The 18252-nt window shown below is 47.3% G+C and overlaps 1 protein-coding gene across 4 annotated transcripts in view; it reads left to right on the top strand.

Annotated features, from left to right (window-relative positions):
• The first annotated feature begins 592 nt into the window (after window positions 1-592).
• The window catches only part of Elk3 (ETS transcription factor ELK3), a 62477-nt gene continuing 44817 nt past the window's right edge, over window positions 593-18252 (top strand). For all 4 annotated transcript variants that reach the window (NR_199610.1, NM_001108743.2, NM_001439746.1 and 1 more), the window contains 1 exon segment: window positions 593-996. The gene's annotated coding sequence lies outside the window, so the exon portion shown is untranslated.

Raw genomic sequence — 18252 nt, 5'->3', positions numbered from 1 at the left:
TCCCCAGTCTCGAGCCACCTGGAGCTCTTAAGTAGGCACGGTGGTGCCTGTTAGAGCCGCTTCACCCAGCCTAAGACACCCAGCGCCTAGTTTGTGGCTCTTAAGAAAGTTTTTCCCCAAAGAGGACCTCAACTTTAAAACTGCCTTCAAATTATTACTATTAATATTAATTACAGTGCTGCTGTTAAATATGTCCCCAACAGTAACTCTATCCGACAGCATCTCTAGAAAAACTCCATCTCCCTTTGTGCACATCCTACATTTTTCACCCTCATCTCCGGTCCACAATGAAAGCAGTCGGGTCCCCAGAGAGTATCCAAGCTCTGAACCCCACTCGCGAACTCTCTTGTCTCCAAACTCTTCTATACCTATGGGTAGAGAACAGCTCGCCCAGGCCAGGGACCTCCTTTCGGAGCAGCATCAGCAGGGCACGAACCCCGGGTCATGTCCAACTTAGGGACCCGAGGGCTCAGTAGCCAAGGGAGCCCCTGCCGAGTGGAGGGGCGGCGGCCTGGCCTGCGGGTCCCCAGGCTCCTCCCCTGGGGTGGCGGAGCAGGAAGCGGGGCGGGCACGGCGCGGGGGCGCGCGGGGCGTGCGGGCGGACGCGGGGCCCGGCGCCGGGGGTATGCGCGGGTCTGGGCGGGCAGCCCGGGCGCACAGCCGCGGCCGGGGCGCACGGCGCGGGGCGGAAAAGCCTGTTTACACAGACTGCACACCGCCTGGGGAATAATGCAGTAAAGGAAGTGAGCAGGCTCGGCCTGACTGCTCCAACTTCCTGCTCTCACACACACCAGAGGGGGGGTGGGGGGAGGGAGAAAAAAAAAAAAAAAAAGAGGAGCGAGAGAAAGAAAAAAAAAGAGGGGGGAAAATCAGGATCTCATTACAAGAGCAACAGACCGTCTGCAGACGCCTGTCAGCATGGAAAGTCGGGGGCTTTCGCCCGGGTCCTCCTAGAAATCTCCCCAAGAAGACTCCCAAACGCTCCCCCACATCTGGGTAGGTTGCAGGACTGTTTGCCTGTTGCTCTGGCGCTTGCAAAGTTTTCTTCGGGCTAGTTTCTTTTCTTTTCTTTTTTTCCTTTTACCCCTTTTCTTTTCTTTGGCTGGTGGGGGTGGGGCTGTGGGCGCTGTGGGGTGGGTTGTGGACTGTGTTGGGGGAGGATGGGGGTGCGTCCCCGAGGGGGAGGATGCTGCGCGCCGCCGCCGCCACCGGCGCCACCCGGGGAGCTCGAGCTCGGGCCTGGGGGCTGCTCTGGGAAGCCAGGGGAAGGGGACACCTGGAGTGCAAGCTCCTGTTTCCCTGCAGCGAGGCTCCGGGGCTCTGGGACTGGGGATGGTGGCCGTAGCAAGCTGTGTGGCTGGAGGCTGGATCGTCGCTGACCTCCAGCCGGGGTTGCGGTCTGGTTCCCTTCAGGATGGGCACCGAGGCGCGAGTGTTCAGATCCAGGGAATGGCACAGGGTGAAGTGGGAGCGGAGGACTTGGGCCATGGAGATGTTGGGCCCGGGGCTAGGTCCACTCTCGCTGGGCAGGTGACCCCCGCCCAGGTCACCGCCCCAGGCGCACGCCCAGTCAAATGGTCATTTAAAAGCCGGCCGAGAAGGCTAGTCCAGATTCGGATTGGGGAGATGGGGAGATGGGCCGGGCAAGGGATGATCTTGAAACTCTCAGCTCTTTAAATTCCAACTGCCTGCTGGCCTATAATGTTAATGGAACTTTTTTTTTTAAAGAGTGGGGATTAAATGGGTGGGTGGGGGGGAAAGGCAAAAAATATTAAATGGTCTCTGTTTTGTTATGTTTTCTGAACCGAATCATTCTGAGGATAAGCTGCAGTTACGCGGCGGGTGGGGGTGGAAGCAAGAAAGGCTATTTCAGAAACTGCAAAAGGGGCTTTTTAGAAGGGAAAAAAAAGAGTGTCGGGAGAGTTTCTGGCTTGTCTGGAAACGGCAAGACTAATTGCCGTGCGCTTCCGCTTTGAAACCGGCTGCAGACAGCATCTTGAAAATGACTCACTGAGGAGCTCACAAAGAAACTGTGGCTTGCTGCTTCTCAGGTTTATGTATTTGTGCCTTTTACAGTTTCCTTTGTAGTGTTCGAGGGTCCCCCCCCCCATTCCCTGCCGGCCCCCTCCCGCCCTCCCCATTTTGAAAGCCCCTTGCCGCGCCTGTAACTCCCGACACTGCTCTGCCCAAGGTGGGGGCAGTCGGGGGGTGTGTATGAGGGGGAGGCCGAGTTGTTTTTGGAGTTGGCTGGGGAGAGGGTTAAAGGGATCCTGCTGCTGCAGGGGGAAAAATGTTCCTTGAATTTTCCACTGGCTGCTGCAGGAAGAGAGAGCCCTTTAGTCATTGCTAAGTAATGTCTGCACACACACACACACACACACACACACACACACACACACACACACACACACACACACACACACCGACTAATCTCATTGGGAGTTTCCGCTACTCCGCACAGGAGGGGTTTTGTGCAAGCCACTGTCCGCCTGCAGAGCTAGGCGAGTCACAGCCTTTATTGACTTAGAGGTGCCTTCTCCACCCCTGCCAGTCTTTCTAGAGCACAGTCTCAAAAAATTTGGAAGTCCCTTTGGCCATTTTGGTTCTCAAGGAAACATGCTTTTCCTCTGGGGGCCCGCGGGTGTGTGTGTGTGTGTGTGTGTGTGTGTGTGTGTGTGTGTGTTCTGTGTATGTTCTGTTTTGTTCCCTGTTGTCCAATCAACTCTTACACAAACACACATGCCTGTCCATCCTCTCCCATCTGTGCCTCGGTTTTGTAGGGGTTGAGGGTGGGGGGTTCGGATCAAGCTGGGAAACCTAGCGTGTTCCAGGCATCAGGTATCTATTAGGGAACCTAAATCGATTTCTGAGCCTTATTACCCAACAAAATATTCTCTGGTCTCTTTCCTTCTCTCCCTTTCTGTGGCACACATTTATTCGGAAAAGGTCAGTTATGAGTTTGAATTTATGAGGATTATAAAATTACAGATTGTGTTAGGAGGGTATGTAGGTCAGACAGTTAGGGAGACTGTCCATAAGTGTACTTAGAGCTTCCAGTAATGACTGCTTGCAAAACCCCCAGAGCATGCAAAGGGATTCAATGCCAGATATAGAGCAGGCCTCCTTTTGGTTCTCTCTCTCTCTCTCTCTCTCTCTCTCTCTCTCTCTCTCTCTCTCTCTCTGTTTCTAAATGTTGACTAGAAATGTGTAGAGTTACTAAAAAGGGCAAAGAATTTTAGAGAACCCCACTGGAAGCACAGGGCTTCTTTCTTGATGAGGACATTTTGCCTCTCTTGAGGACTTCCAAGATGTTGCCAAGACTTCTGCGGTGAATATGTCCTAAAAACAACCCAGCCAGCCCACCCTAGGTGCATCAGTGGGCCAGAGTTCCAAGATGTCCCTCATACCTTTCCTAGTCCTAAGTGGGTGGTCAGTAAACTGCTGGTGTTGCTGGACCACAGAACTCCAGCTGATGGGGAAACCTTCCAGGCACTAGCATCATCCTGCAGGAGAACTCCATAAGGTTGTGAACACTTCCTTCTAACCCGGTGGTTCTCAACCTTCCTAACAGTGGGACCCTTTAACACAGTTCCTCATGTTGTGACGAACCCCCAACCATAACGTTTTGTTGCTGCTTCATAACTGTAACTTTTGCTACTGTTTTGAACCATCATGTTAACATCTCCTATGCAGGATTATCTAATGTGCGATTTCCCCAGGGGGGTCTCGACTCACAGGTTGAGAATCACCACTTTGATCAGAAGGAGGGCATCAGAGTCCAGGTTGTGGATGATGCCTGATATCTGCTTCTGTGGTTTTCAACCAGGAGGAATTTTGCTTCCTACAAGGAGCACTTGCAGGGTTGCTAAGTCCACCTGACATAAAGGAGGGATGCAGGTACTCAACCAATCTCCAGAACAGCTCCCCACCAATAATCTGCAAGTCTCTGGTGCTTACACCAAGCAGTTCTTTCTCCTTAGTGATGATGATAAACTCTCTGCGGCATTCATTCAACCAGTGGGCATTAACATCTTCAGTTGTTCCTTTGACAACTCACTCTGTCTGTCTGTCTGTCTGTCTGTCTGTCTGTCTTTTTCTCTCTCTTGGTCCCTCCCTCCTGTCCATCTTTTCTGCGCCACAGAATGATAGAGTGACAGATGCTGACATTGCGACGGTATAACTTTCATAAGTTGAGTTTTTGAACTTCCCTCAGCACTGACTTCTCACACAACCAGAGCTGATGCCTTTCAGAGCAGTATTTAGATGGGGGGGGGGAGCACTTGAATTTTGAGGACAGCTAAGCATTTACTTAAAACCTCCCCCTTTGTCCTCTTCCGTAAGAAACCAATTAATTCAAGACGGCTAATCTACAGTAAGTGCAACCCTGAGGTCATACATTAAAATTTATGTTTGTCATAACTTTTTGGAATTTAAGTCTTTCCCTGAAACTGGCCTTAAAGGACTTCCAGGCAGTGTGTATAAATTAAAATATTCCTTTCCAGCGATCAGATACAGGACTTTGGGTGTTCTATGCTACACAATATATGTTTATATAGATAGCATTGTCAGATGTCACAACACATAACCTACTGATAAGCCCAGAGCACTTAATTAAAGAATTATCCACAGATGTGATTTCCTGGAGTAGCCTTCTTTCTTTTTAAAGGTGAGTTACCCCTTACTAAGAGATGGTTTGGGTCCTTGGCATGTCCAGGCAATGACATCGTCCTCTTTGCTTCCCAGACCTCAGACTCCTCCTCATGCATAAAAAGCAATGTGCTCTCTGTCTGTCTTGATTCTGCGCTGGCGACAGCTTCCTCAGCCTGCCTTTACTCACCTGTGTCCATGGGTGTCGCCAAGGCTCTCGCAAGCATCACATAGCCTCGGATGTTGCAGGCGGACATTTTTTATGTAGTAGTTGGCAAAGCTCCTCTTGGCTTTCGCAGGGTGACTTAGAGCAGGCTGCAACCACACCAGTCACAAGACGTCTTCTCAAAGTTACTTTTTTTTTCTGTTTTCCTTGGTTGTGAAGAGTATCACAAATTACTCTAGGAAAACATAGAAAGCCACAATGACAACAATAAACATCACCCCCCTAAACCCCGCTGCTAACCTTTTGTTGTGTATTTTTGTACTCTTTTAAAACGTGCCATGTGTGCTCACTTGGACGGTTTTATTTAGAGTCCAGTCCTACTTTTTCTAAAAAAGCACCCCCACAGAGTGCATTTTAATGATGAATACTGAGGTTCAAGTTGCCAGACAGGGAGCTTCTATTTAGGGTGACATGATTTCTGAGGGAACTGGTTTGGTGTTTTGTCATCTGGAATATCTTAAGAATGCTGCCCTCTTGAAAGACCGGGTTCCTATGTGCCATGAAATTTGGGACTTTGATGAGTTTCTGTATGATTGAAGTGTGAGTCATGATTTGCAGTGGAGTATCGAGCTGTAGTGACAGGAAGTGAGGGCACACCACACACCAGAACAGAATGCAAGATAAAGAAAGAGAATGGAGGGTCAACAGAAAAAGTACACCTTAGGTCGAGCCAGCTGTACTCAACTTTTGTTTTGTTTTGTTTTGTTTTTGCTGGATCCACACTTTCCAAACTTTGCTGTTTTAAATTTAATTTTTCTTTTTCAAAGCTCAATACGACTATAGCCCGTGGCCAGTTTGAATTGAGGTCATTCAGCTTTTTGAGTGACAGGGATACCATGACCACTCTCTGTTCTGCCACTGAGAGCACAGCGCTAGCAAATTAAATTACCCCTGTGTTTGTGTGTTTAGCTCTCCGTGAACAAATCCTGTAGGCCCCCAAAGATGGTGGCTTCTTCTGCCTTTTAAGAAACTGCTCTTCAAATATTTAACTCTATCTGTGATTCTTTTCCATGATCAGAATTAAAATAGCCTTGTACTCATTCCTGGAAATTCACACAAAGGTCAGGAGCATTTAGAGTAAACTTTGCAGTGGTCATGTCAGCCAAATGTGATTTGCATTGTTACCAGGAATGAGCTCTGGTTACTTTACTGATATGTAGCAAGTTACATTTTTTTCTGGGAAGAATTAGTAACCTGCTTGAAAAGTTAAGTAGAATTCATTTATAACTTAGCTGAGAGTTTTACTTGTGTATTTTAAAAGTAACAAAGATAATTGGTTGTGATACCACATTTGTAGTTAAATGAATTTACCCACATGCTCCAAGTGGCTCAGAGGCTTTTAGTATTTTTAAGTATGTTTAAAGCTACTGGAGCAAGGTGCTCCCATTTAACCACGAATCTGATAGAAATCATGGGGTAGGTGTAAAACACAAGTATCTGGATGTATTGTCTCAAGACTGGTTAGGTTGGGTAGGGCTCTCAGGAATAGAAAGGAAAACCAAACAACCAACCAACCAATCAACCAAACAAACAAAAAACCAATGCAACAATCTTTTTTTTTTCCTTTTTCTTTCTTTCTTTTTTTTTTTTTTTTTTTTGGAGCTGGGGACCGAACCCAGGGCCTTGAGCTTGCTAGGCAAGTGCTCTACCGCTGAGCTAAATTCCCAACCCCCAATGCAACAATCTTAATGCCATCATTTTGACCTTAATGGAAAGAGAAGAGGTGTGGCTGGGCATGGTGTGTACATCTTTAGTGTCAGCGCTTGGGCCATTGAGGCAAGCTAACCTCTCTGAGACTGAGGCCTGGACTACATAGTGCCTCAAACAAAACCAAAAAAGGTCATTAGCTTACACACATTTTTAACACAGAGGTCTTGAGTATGATCGTGTACATCCATGTATCTACCCTCTCTGAATAAAGAATGTATTCCCATCACTTCCAAATATTCCCTGAGCATTAGCTTTTTATCCCAGTGGGGACAGCGTCGTGATTCTGCCGAGCAGATTCTTTTTTTTTTTTTTTTTTCTTTTTTTTCCGGAGCTGGGGACCGAGCCCAGGGCCTTGCGCTCTAGGCAAGTGTTCTACCGCTGAGCTAAATCCCCAACCCCTGCCGAGCAGATTCTTAAACTCCAGAATGCCTTGATAAAAATACTACTGTCTTTTATTTGATTGGTTAAACAAATCAGTAGGATATGTGGATTTCCACATTATTTAGGAAGGGGGGTCTTCTAGTTTAGCAGATGTAAAAAATATTTTACCAGTGTTATAGGAAAAATGAAAGTATTGCCTTAACACTGACTGGGTTCTTGGGATGGTGTAGAATCATTCTGTGCCTCAGTTTCCCTGGCTGGATGGTAATGGATTGAAATAGAGAGGTTCGATTCTCGCATCCCAAGTCCTCTAGCTTTTTGGGGAGGACATACTTGACCTTGTGGAAAGGTGCTAAGAATTTTTGCTGCCACCTAAGAACAAATGCGGATCTCACTTGTCCCTGTGTTGGATTAGGAGGACCCAAAGGAAGACTGTGCCACCTGCCCAGCTTCTGTCCTTTGTCCCTGAGCTCCGGGACAGAGCTGAGCGTTTCACCCGTTGCTCACAACCTTCGCACTCTCATCCTTGGGGTCCTAGTGGCTGATGTGGGTTGGGCCCTGTGCACTGCTGATGTGTCCAGTCAGGTCAACATGTGGTCCTTTCCTCACGGGCTTACTGAGCCTCCTGCCACCGGGCATTCTCCTGGGACTCTCTTCTGCAGAGGATCATAATCAACCATCATCCTTTACCGATTTTTTTTTCTTTTTTTCGGAGCTGGGGACCGAACCCAGGGCCTTGCGCTTGCTAGGCAAGCGCTCTACCACTGAGCTAAATCCCCAACCCCCTGATTTTTATTTTTGAGGTGAACTTACTAACTTTTGCTGCTCTTTAGTACACAGAGTAGTTGGTTTCATCGAGTCATATCCCTGCCCAGGGACCACTGTCCCATTCTCACCTTCCCCTCTCCAGCCTTCCTCCATCCTCTTCCCCATCAACTGGTCCTCCTTTCCAATAGTTCTCCTGCTTTCTCTTCTCTTGCCCTCTGATTAGCATTCTGCTTATGAAAGAAAACATGATACCTTGCCTGTCTCGCCGCTACCCTCTCTACGCTCCTCTTCTTTCTTTAGCTTTCTTATAATTCACCTGTCACACCTGCTGGCCCTCAGCCGTCCCCTGGGCCTCCTGAGCTTCTCGTGGCTTTCTTTCCAGCTTTCCTCATTACTCAAATTCTGACTGTCTGAACCCAGGAGCTGGATAGTTTTTGGTCTGTATTTCTGGAGATTGGCTATTAGTCCTAATCACCCAAACACTAAGATCAATAGATATATGATATCAATATGATAATAGATTGTCCAGACCCATGACCCAGGTAGCTTCAGAGAGTGAGGGGTCTGCAGATGTGTGCATGCCACATGATGCGTTCCACATCTGTGGCGCCCATCCCGCTGGGAGCTCTCTCCGGGTCGGCATCTGGTTTTGTCATCCTCGCGCCTACCCAGCACTGTGTACAACACCTGGCAGTGGATGAATTAGAACAAAAGAAAGGGAAAAAGCCTTATCTGCTGAGACTGGGCTGGATTAGGGACCTTGCTGTGTATAAACCCAGCCCTTTACTAGAAAGCACCCCCACTGAGTTACTAACAGGCAGGTCTCCTGGTTAGATGTCTGTGTCCTTTGACATTGCTGCAGTTTTTAATTAGACTTCCGAGGAAAGCGAATGTTCAGAAATCGGGTTTGTTTATTAGCATTGAGACAGCCTGGGCCCTGATTTTCAGATGAGTGTTAGAGGGAGAATGGCCGGCTGCCGTTCGAAAGGCTCTACGGAGCTCTTTCTTGTCAGAACTGGTCACTCTGTGGCCGCCGTGGTCCTCTGTGGAAGAGTTCGGTCGACAAGCTTCTCACAGATGCCCTGGATAACCTGTTTGGAGTCCTGCCTGTTCGTTCTTGAAAGTCTTTCTTCCCCCTGGAACAGCTGCCTGCAGAGACAGTGTTTGTCTATAACCTTTGGAAACCAGCGATGCTTCTGCTAGAGTTTAAAATAGCAGGAGAGATGGGCTAAAGACCAGCTTGGGTTTTTTGTTTGTTTGTTTGTTTGTTTTGTTTCTGTTCTGGCAGAGGGAGACTAGTTCTATTAACTAGTGTCACCTAGGTTTTGCCAAGGAGCCCTTTGCTGGGGGGCAAGTCTAGCTTAACCAGAGTGTCTGACCAAGCAGCTAATCCCTCAGCTCGGCCACCGAGATCTTAATTATCAGGAAAAATAGTGACCAAAAATAACAACAAAACAAGCGTCAAGATTTACCTCGGGGCTGGTTCCCTATTAGATATAAGGCTTGACTGGGAGACTGCACTGCCCACCCCTGTAGCTTGTAATCCTCTAAATGATGTCATGGGCACCCAAAATATTCACCTAAGGAATACTGTAAACAGAAACGGGGGGGGGGAGCAGTGTTGATGTCTGACGACTATCTACCACTTGAAGTAATGCCTCGCAGCTAGGCTTCACTAAGCCGGAACTGAAGTGTCCCTGTATTATCCCCGAATCAGAGTTGGGAAGATTTGACTTTTGAGGCTGGAATAGAAGCTCTGTGTATTGGCATTTATTTTTAGAAATGAAAGAGATTTAGTGGAAGGGTGTGCAGGGGTCCACATGTGTGCTTGCTTAGGTAGACCGTGGCTGCTGGACTGAAGCTTGAGTCTTTAGAGAATAGGGGCAGAATGTGACCTTAGAAAAAGAGACCAACCAAAACAACTCCTCAGATATAGGGGAGCAAGTCTGCCTGGCTGGGATTTGAGCCTTCCTTCTGTGCCTAGGGTGGTGCCTGGGGGAATGTTGTTTACTGAGTTTCTCCACCCGGAAGAATCATTGTTTCAATATCGGAAGTCAGCCGAGAGCCTGAATTTACTCTGTCGTTTTCAGGAAAGGAGAACCCTTGGGTTCCCAATCATGCCCTCCAGTCCCATTCCGAGCATATGAAGAAAGCACCCAGGCACTGAGTGCTGTCTGGAAGGTTAACCGAGGACATCCACCGCCTTAGTTTACTTGTATGATCTGAGGCTCAAACTCTTAGAATCGAGGACTCGGGAGCGTTGATAAGGAAGTCATGTCTGTCAGCATCCATCTCTGTTCTCCAAGCTTCACCCTCAGAGGCCTTTTAGACCAGAAACCATTAGGTTCCCTCTGTCTCTGTCTGTCTCTACCCAACCCCTCTTTCTTACTTCTCTTACTTCTTCAAAAAACTGTCTTTTAGAACTGTGCCTTCAAATGCTCCTAGGTAGAAGTGCATGGTCACACCTGGAGTGCATAGCCAGCGCCTCAGAGATGGCCTTGGGCAGACAATGCTTCATCTTTGATGGCTGAGGCAAAAGCAATGGTCAGCCTGCCACTTGGTATCCTTAGGTTTTGCTAAACTCACTTATTTAGTTTTCCTGAACTTGTGATATGTGCATAATATTGAAATTGCCTTAAAGCTAGTTATTTTAATCAAATTATATGTGTGTATACATACATATGTGTATATATACATGTATATACACATATACATACATGTATGTGTATGTATACATGTATATACACATACATATATGTGTATATATACATATATATATGTGTACATATGTGTATGTATATATGTATATGTGTATATGTACATATATATGTGTATATATGTGTATGTATATGTGTATATGTGTATATATACATATATACACACATATACATATATACCATACATATACATACATATACATATATATACATACACACACACACACACACACACACACACACACACATATATATGTTGTATCCAAGATGGTGGAGTCAGGAATCAAATAGAGTGATCCAAGGGTTCTGTGGTTCTTAGAAGGTTGAGAGTTGGGTTAGGACATAGGCAGTTGGGAAAATGCTTACCCAGCACGCATGAAACCCCGGGTTCCATTCCTAGCAACTCATTAACTAGGCGCGGTAGCTTAGCTCTGTAATCCCGGTGCTCTGAAAGTGAAGACAGGAAGATCGGGATGCTCAGAATCATCCTGGACTGCGCAGTGACTCCAAGCCCAGACTGAGCTACATGAGACCCTGTCTTAAAAAGAACGCCGTATCAAAATGACAGCAGCAGCAGCATTAGACCTAGCATTCTGATCTTAAAGAGCAGAAATTGTCCTGGGGGTACGGCTCAATACTTACAGTGCTTGATTTGCAACCAAGATAACCTCATTTGATCCCTAGGACCCACATAAAAGATTGGGTGTGGCTGCACTTGCTTGGGGCAGAGATGGGCCAAACCCTGGGGCTCGCAGACCAATCAGTCCTCAGTCTAGAAAGTGGGTGCTGTCTCTGAGAATGACCTGAGGTTGCCTTCTGGCCTCTGGCATGTGCGCATGCGCGCGCGCGCGCGCGCACAGACAGGCACTTTTAGACCTTTCCGTAGAAGATTATAAATCTTCGCTATGGGATTAGACTATCTCACTTTTTAAAAGGATCATTTTTCTCAAGGAAGGAGGAAGTATAATCTAAATCCAGAACGTGGCTGCTATTTTTATAGCTAAAATATTCATGGGGTGAAAAGATACGGCGTCAAGTTGTATGTGGTATTTCAGAAAGGGCCGACCCCATGGATGGCAGATCCCTGCGTAGGAGTTCAAGGAGGTGAAACCGCTTGGGGATGAGGGTCCATGTTTGCCTCTCTTGTTATCTCGGCCATTAGATGCTTTGAATGATGTGAGTGAATGGGTGTTGGCAGCAGTTTCCGGGACACTGTTCTCTTAATGAATTTGGATGATTCATTTTTGAAAGATTTTAATAGTAAGACACTGGAGAAGGCTTCTGTTTTGACATCACGCACTGTGTATTTTTGCAACATTCTCCTTATAAATAACAGTGTCTACCTGCCAGGCAGTGGTGGCGAACACCTTTAATCCCAGCACTCAGGAGGCAGAGACAGGTGGATCTCTGAGTTAGAGGCCAGCCTGGTGTACAGAACAAGTTCCAGACACGTGCCAGGGCCACAGAGAGAAACCCTGTCTTGAAGTAAACAAAAACCCAACCAAACAAAACAGCATCTACCAAGAATACCAAGTTATTTTACATGTGTCCCACTAGCTGTCCTAATTCACTTACTGTTGTTTCCCCACACATGAGTGGCCTCTGGTTTACTTTTACCTTGGTGCCACTGGGTTTTTACTTCGTGTTAAAAGCACTCTGTTGGAAGTCATTAACCATTGGGAGAAGTTCTGTGCACGAGAAACAGTTGCTAGATCACATCTGGGGAGACGTAACGCCCATGCTGCAAGAGAAACGTGTGCATGTTGGTCGGGGAAGCGGATAGGGCCCGTTGCCACCTTCCTGACTTAAGATGTGACCAGACCCCCACACATGTCCACCACATGAGCAGGCAAAGACACACTGAACACTCCAGCTGCACTGCCAAGGAACATCCTCAGAGCAGACTGAGGTACGCGTATTTGGACCTGGAATTTGCATCTCCTGAGCTATGAAAGAGCTTTGCTTTGAGTGTGACACTGGATCTGAATGATCAGCACCTCAGAATCCAGAAGCACCCAGCTCCTGGCACAGATAACCTCTGTGAGGGGCTCTCTGCGCTTCTCAAAAATCCAAAAGCGATGTCTCCAGCCTCCTCTTGTTCATCAACACCAGTAGCACGTAACCATTTTATGGGCAAGAACTGTCTTTTTTTTTTTTTCTTTTTTTTCTTTTTTTTCGGAGCTGGGGACCGAACCCAGGGCCTTGCACTTGCTAGGCAAGCGCTCTACCACTGAGCTAAATCCCCAACCTCAGGAGAGAACTGTCTTAAAGAACACCAGAGACCAGCTAATGTCAGCTCTACCTGCTTCAGTCGCGACACTGGCAAGTGTTTACTTAAGCAATAGCAAAAGAATTATAATATTACTAAGCCCCCTGGAACTACCAGAAAAATATCGGCAGTTCCAAGGTGCCATATAAAATCATTTTCATCATAATCGTATACTTCTGAACAGAGATGAGATCAGCCAGCTGATTTCTTTTTTCTGTACCTCTTTATCTAGGTACCATTAAGAACCAAGAGCTTTAAAATACTTGCAGTGGAGTTAGTCCCAGGAGAAAGATTGCTATTCTAGGAGAACTGGTGTTTGTCTGAGACAGGCATCTGGTTATTCTGTTGATGATGTTGGTGGGGGTGGTGGTGGTGGTGGTGGTGGTGGTGGTGTGTGTGTGTGTGTGTGTGTGTGTGTGTGTGTGTGTGTGTGTGTGTGTGTGTATGAGAGAGAGAGACAGAGACAGAGACAGAGACAGACTTGGCCATTGAGAAATTGCCTTAACTTCTATGGAGAAGACAAGAAAGTTCTAATCTTAGACATGGCCTTTCCCCTTTGCCAGGGTTTCTGTGGAGGAATCTTGAAGGATGGGGTCAAGGATTCCTATGGCTAGAATAGTCCATTGCCTAGAAAACTGTGGACTAATGCACATGTTTGAGAAGCAGATCCCCATGAAAAGCTGGGCTTTGGTGATGGCAGTTAACAACAGGGAGCTAAACCACCTGTCGGTTGGCTGTGACATCCACAAAGGCCTCAGAAGGACAAGAGTAGTCATGTTCATATGGAGACAGGACCCAGGAGAAAGGAGAGGACCAATAACTGTCTCCAGGAATCTCTAACTGCAATGTTAGAGGTGGTCAGACCAGGTTGCATCTTGCCAGGAGAAGAGGAAGGGATCCAGATGGCTGTACCTCTCTCTCTCAGGAAATGCCTGACTGTCCCTGTATCAGATCTAGGATGTCCAGCACAGCTGTGCAGACTTCCCATGCCCCAAATCCCTTGAGGTCTTTTAAAGAGGAAGGGATTGGGCAGTGGTGGCAACTCGTACCTAATCACACCTGGACCACTTCCTTCCTGGGCTTGCACCCTGCTTCCTGACCCTGCTCGGCCTGTGTGTGCACAGGAGAAAGAGGGGGCAGATGGGCTGGGAGAGATCACGTGGAAGCAGGGTGCCATCCATGGAAAAGGAACAGTAATGGGACTCAGGGCCTGGACTTTTAGCTGGAGTAGCTGACGTGACCATTTTTACTAAATGTTTCAGTTTGCACACACACAAACCCCTGCCCCGCAACTCCCCCCTCCCCGCCACGTTTCCACTGGGTGGTGCTATAAGAATTCCTACCTTTTTGCCTCAGGAGTTTCCCCCTTCCCAGAAAGCCGCCTCTGCGACATAATAGAAGGAAGTCCTGATTTAGAAAGGTTTTACAGTTTCAACACAATGAGAGAGTTGGAGGATGCTCTGGCAGGAAGTGCCCCAGTTGCTGGATGTGGAAAAACCGCCATCACTGTGTGTCCTGCAGAAATGATCTCAGTGCACGGGGCTTGTGTTTTTTACTTCCACCAGTCGCCTCTTTAGCACAAAAAAAGTCTTCTGAGAGACGCCAGTTTTCCGTCTCCCAGAAGTAGCATAGAAGATGGCCCTTAGTTTATTTTTTTTAATGTAAAACCATCTTCAAGTATCAAAGTGAATAAGCCATCCCTAATCTTAAATCAAGCATAGAGGTCCCTACGTCCCCCCTGAATGCACAGGACTGGACTTATTCACATTGTAAGCTAGGAAATTTGGAGAAAGGTTTACCAGCCCAGCCAAGGAAAGACACCCAGTGTTGTTTGCGGGGAGGCGTGCCCACCTCTTTACAGTGAAGCGCAAATTTAAAGACAGCCGGAGAGATTCTAGTAAGTTAAACTGTCTGTCTCTGTGTGATGAAAAGTTACCAAGGCTGCTCTGTGTACCAGGTCCCTTCCACGGGTGACCACACACAGGCCAGTGGCTCCTAGGCTGTTCTCCACCGAAGGAACGATTCTCCTGACTGAATTCTGAGTACCATGAACCGTTGATGTTTGGGGATAGGTCTTGCTTCCATCGTCAGGTTCCACAATCCTTGTGAAATAAAAGGACCAGTCCTTCCAAGTCTCAGTTCTGGAATTCACAGAGCCTCGTGTCCTGAGTTTTCATTAAGAGCCAACCTCGAGCTAGGCCTGGTGGCACAGGCCTGAAATCCCAGCTCCTCAGGAGGCTGTGTCACGCACGCACGTACATTGCAAATTCAAGGTCAACTCAGAATCCACAGAGAATTCTGGATCAGCCTGCACCTTACTCAGATTTTGACTCAAAAATGTAAAAAAGCGCAGAGCCGGAGAGATGGCCCAGTGGTTTAGAGCACTGACTGCTCTTCCAGAGGTCCTGAGTTCAATTCCCAGCAACCACCTGGTGGTTCACAACCATCTGTAGATCTGATGCCCTCTTCTGGTGTGTCTGAAGACAGCTATAGTGTACTCATATAAGCAAAATAAATAATTCTTTTTTTTTTTTTTTTTACCGAACTCAGGGCCTTGCGCTTGCTAGGCAAGCACTCTACCACTGAGCTAAATCCCCAACCCTATAAATAATTCTTTTAAAAAAGTATTAAAAAGATGTAAAACATGAACGGAGCTAGGTTATAGCCCACCTATTAACAGTTGTTGGTCTGGTGTGACTCCTAGACTCAATCTCCCCCCCCCCCGTCTTTAAAAAATCCTGTTGGGCTAAACTGGCATGTCTGTCTGTCTTTCTCTCTGACTCTCTGTCCTTCCTCATTAACCTGCCACTCTGTCTCTCTTCCTCTGTCTCTGTTCACTGAGGAAACCGGCCAAAAGAAATGTGGCAGCATGTCTCATATTAATTTAATTTAATTTTAGTTTTTGAGATAGGATCTCTGTGTAGCATAGGCTGTCCCAGAACTCACTCTGTAGACCAGGCTGGAACTCAGTGAGATCTGCCTGCCTCTGCTTCCCTGTGCCCCCTGGGCTCAGTTCAGTTTCACCAAACAGAACCCGGTCTGAGTGCCTGGAGTCACAGAGTGGTGAACTCCCGGAAATGAAGGACACGTCCCGACTTTATCCCGCCGAGTTGCCTTTGTACCACCTCCCGCCTTAGTAGCAGAGGGATGTGGGAAACAAACCTCTATTCTAGTGGTTCTCAGCCTTCCTAACGCTGCGACCCTTTAATACAGTTCCTCACGCTGTGGCGAACAGCAACCACCAAATCATTTTTGCTGCTGCTTCGCAAAGCTTTTGCTACCGTTAAGAATCGTAATGCAAACATTCGTGTTTTCTGATGGTCTTAACCCCCCCCCCCCCCCCGCCAGTGAAAGAGGTTGCAGCCCACATGTTGAGAATTGCTGCTCCAGGGTGACCGTGTGCATTGTGGTTAGGGACCTGGACTTGGGAGCAGATATTCCTGGGTTGGGGTCTCCCTGTTCTGGCTCCTGGGTCCACACTTACCTGTCTTCATGTTTTTAAGTCATGGCCTCACAGTGGCTGGGGATGGCCGAGAGTGTAAGCTTGACACGTGTACTCAATGCAGTAAACTCATGGGCGCCTGAATGACCATTGAATATTAGCATTTAAAGGGAAGGCTCCTGTAAGGGTGGGGGTTTGGGTCTTTGTCTATATTTATTTTTATTTTATGTACATTGGTGTTTTGCCTGCTTGTGTGCAGGTGGTGAGGGTGTCAGATGGCTGTGAGCTGTCATTGTGGGTACTGGGAATTGAACCCAGATCCTCTGCAAGAGCAGTCAGTGAGTGCTCTTAACCGTTGAGCCATCTCTCCAGCACCCCAGACCAGGAGTCTTGATTTGGAACGTATAGATTTCTCATAGAGCTTTACGAACCCTATATATATTTTTAAAGACGTATTTATTTATTATATGTGAGTACACTGTAGCTAGCTGACTTCAGACACACCAGAAGAGGGCATCAGATCTCTTTACAGATGGTTGTGAGCCACCGTGTAGTTGCTGGGATTTGAACTCAGGACCTCTGGAAGAGCAGCCAGTGCCCTTAACCACTGAGCCACCTCTCCAGCCCTACAAACCCTATTGACCTATGTTCAAACATACACACGTTTAGATCTATATGAAGAAACATGGATAGACTATTTTACCCCAGGGAGTTCTCAAAAAGGGTTCATGGGTCAAATGCACAAGAAGCTCCTTCCCTGTGGCTGGGATGATGTGTGTATTCACATTTATTTTAGATGTGATATTGTATGTTTTAGGTGGAATATATGAGATTGTTGCTGTTTAACAGTTTCCATCCATAAGAACAACAATTTCATGTCCTTCCGCCTGGTAGATCCCGATGCTGTGGGGAAACACGACTTGGAATAACCTCACGATGAGACCGGCTATTTGATGAGGTGCACATTTACAGTTCCCTTTCCTGTTATGCATCAAAGCCTGGCAAATTAAAACTCATCAGGCAGCCTGTAAATCTACTTACCCAGAATGACTTGTGTTGTGCCTGATGTTATGAAATCGTCTTAAGCTCTCACTGGAGAGGCGATTGAATTCATGGGATTGGTTGCTCGGGAGAAGCCAAAAATCCTACAGGAGCCTTCTGAGCCGCAGGCACACGGCTGTTCTTTCAGAGAGTGGTTCGGGCCCGTCGTGCGGAGGGTTAAAATAGAGCTGACACACAGACCGAGTGAAACCAGAGCTGCAGTTACAAAGTGGGACAGATGTGGGAGGGTCAGGTTTCCTGTGGTCCGTTTTCCAGTTTCCTGCCTGCAACCTGCAGAAGAAGAGGAAGCTCAGTGTTAGCAAGCCGGAGAGCCCTCGGATGGGGGGCTGTGCCGCCAGCCAGAAATAAGAGTCGCGCAAAGAACCCGGGACAATAAAAACAATAGCGCAGAAAGTAAATGGTCAGGTTCTCTTCCAGAAACCTCTGGAAAGGAACGGCCTTCTGTTTAAAGAAAAACATTCTCGCCATCCCTGGGGCAGGGGGTTGGGGGTGGGGCGGCTGTACCCACCACGCAGGAACCTCTGCGCTTTACAGCTCGGCTTGTCTTTCCAGACACGGTCAAGTTTTGTTAAGACAGTTGGTTACCTGGAATGATTTTTTCCTCACAAGCGCTGTGGTTTCTCCCTCTGTCTCCTGAACTTACTGTTGCTCAGAGCGGTAGCTGTAGACAACCCAGGGGCTGCAGCCTCTCTGTTGGGAAATCTAGGCGCCTAGTTGGGTTTCTTTCTTGGCTCTTTGATCGAGCTGTCCCATAACACTGTGGTCTGATGTTTTCAATAAGAGTTTAAATGGAGGTTTGGGCGTCGAAGATACCTTGCAGGCTCTGTTGTTGGTTACCTAGAGAGTCATGGCGCACAGAGGGCTCAGGTGATCAGAAGACACTGGAAAAGGTGGGCCATGCTGCATCTCTCCCAAGGGAGCGGTTGCAAAATGGCTGGGATCTTTAGCTTTTGTGAAGCATCCATAAAGCCAAAGCACTTCAATTCCACCAGAAAGAATTTAAGGTTAAAAAAAAAAGTTGGGAGCATTT

The sequence above is a fragment of the Rattus norvegicus genome, chromosome 7 (genome assembly GCF_021556685.1).
Source record: "Rattus norvegicus strain SHRSP/BbbUtx chromosome 7, alternate assembly SHRSP_T2T, whole genome shotgun sequence".
Lineage (NCBI taxonomy): Eukaryota > Metazoa > Chordata > Mammalia > Rodentia > Muridae > Rattus > Rattus norvegicus.
This window is presented reverse-complemented; position numbering and strand designations above follow the sequence as displayed.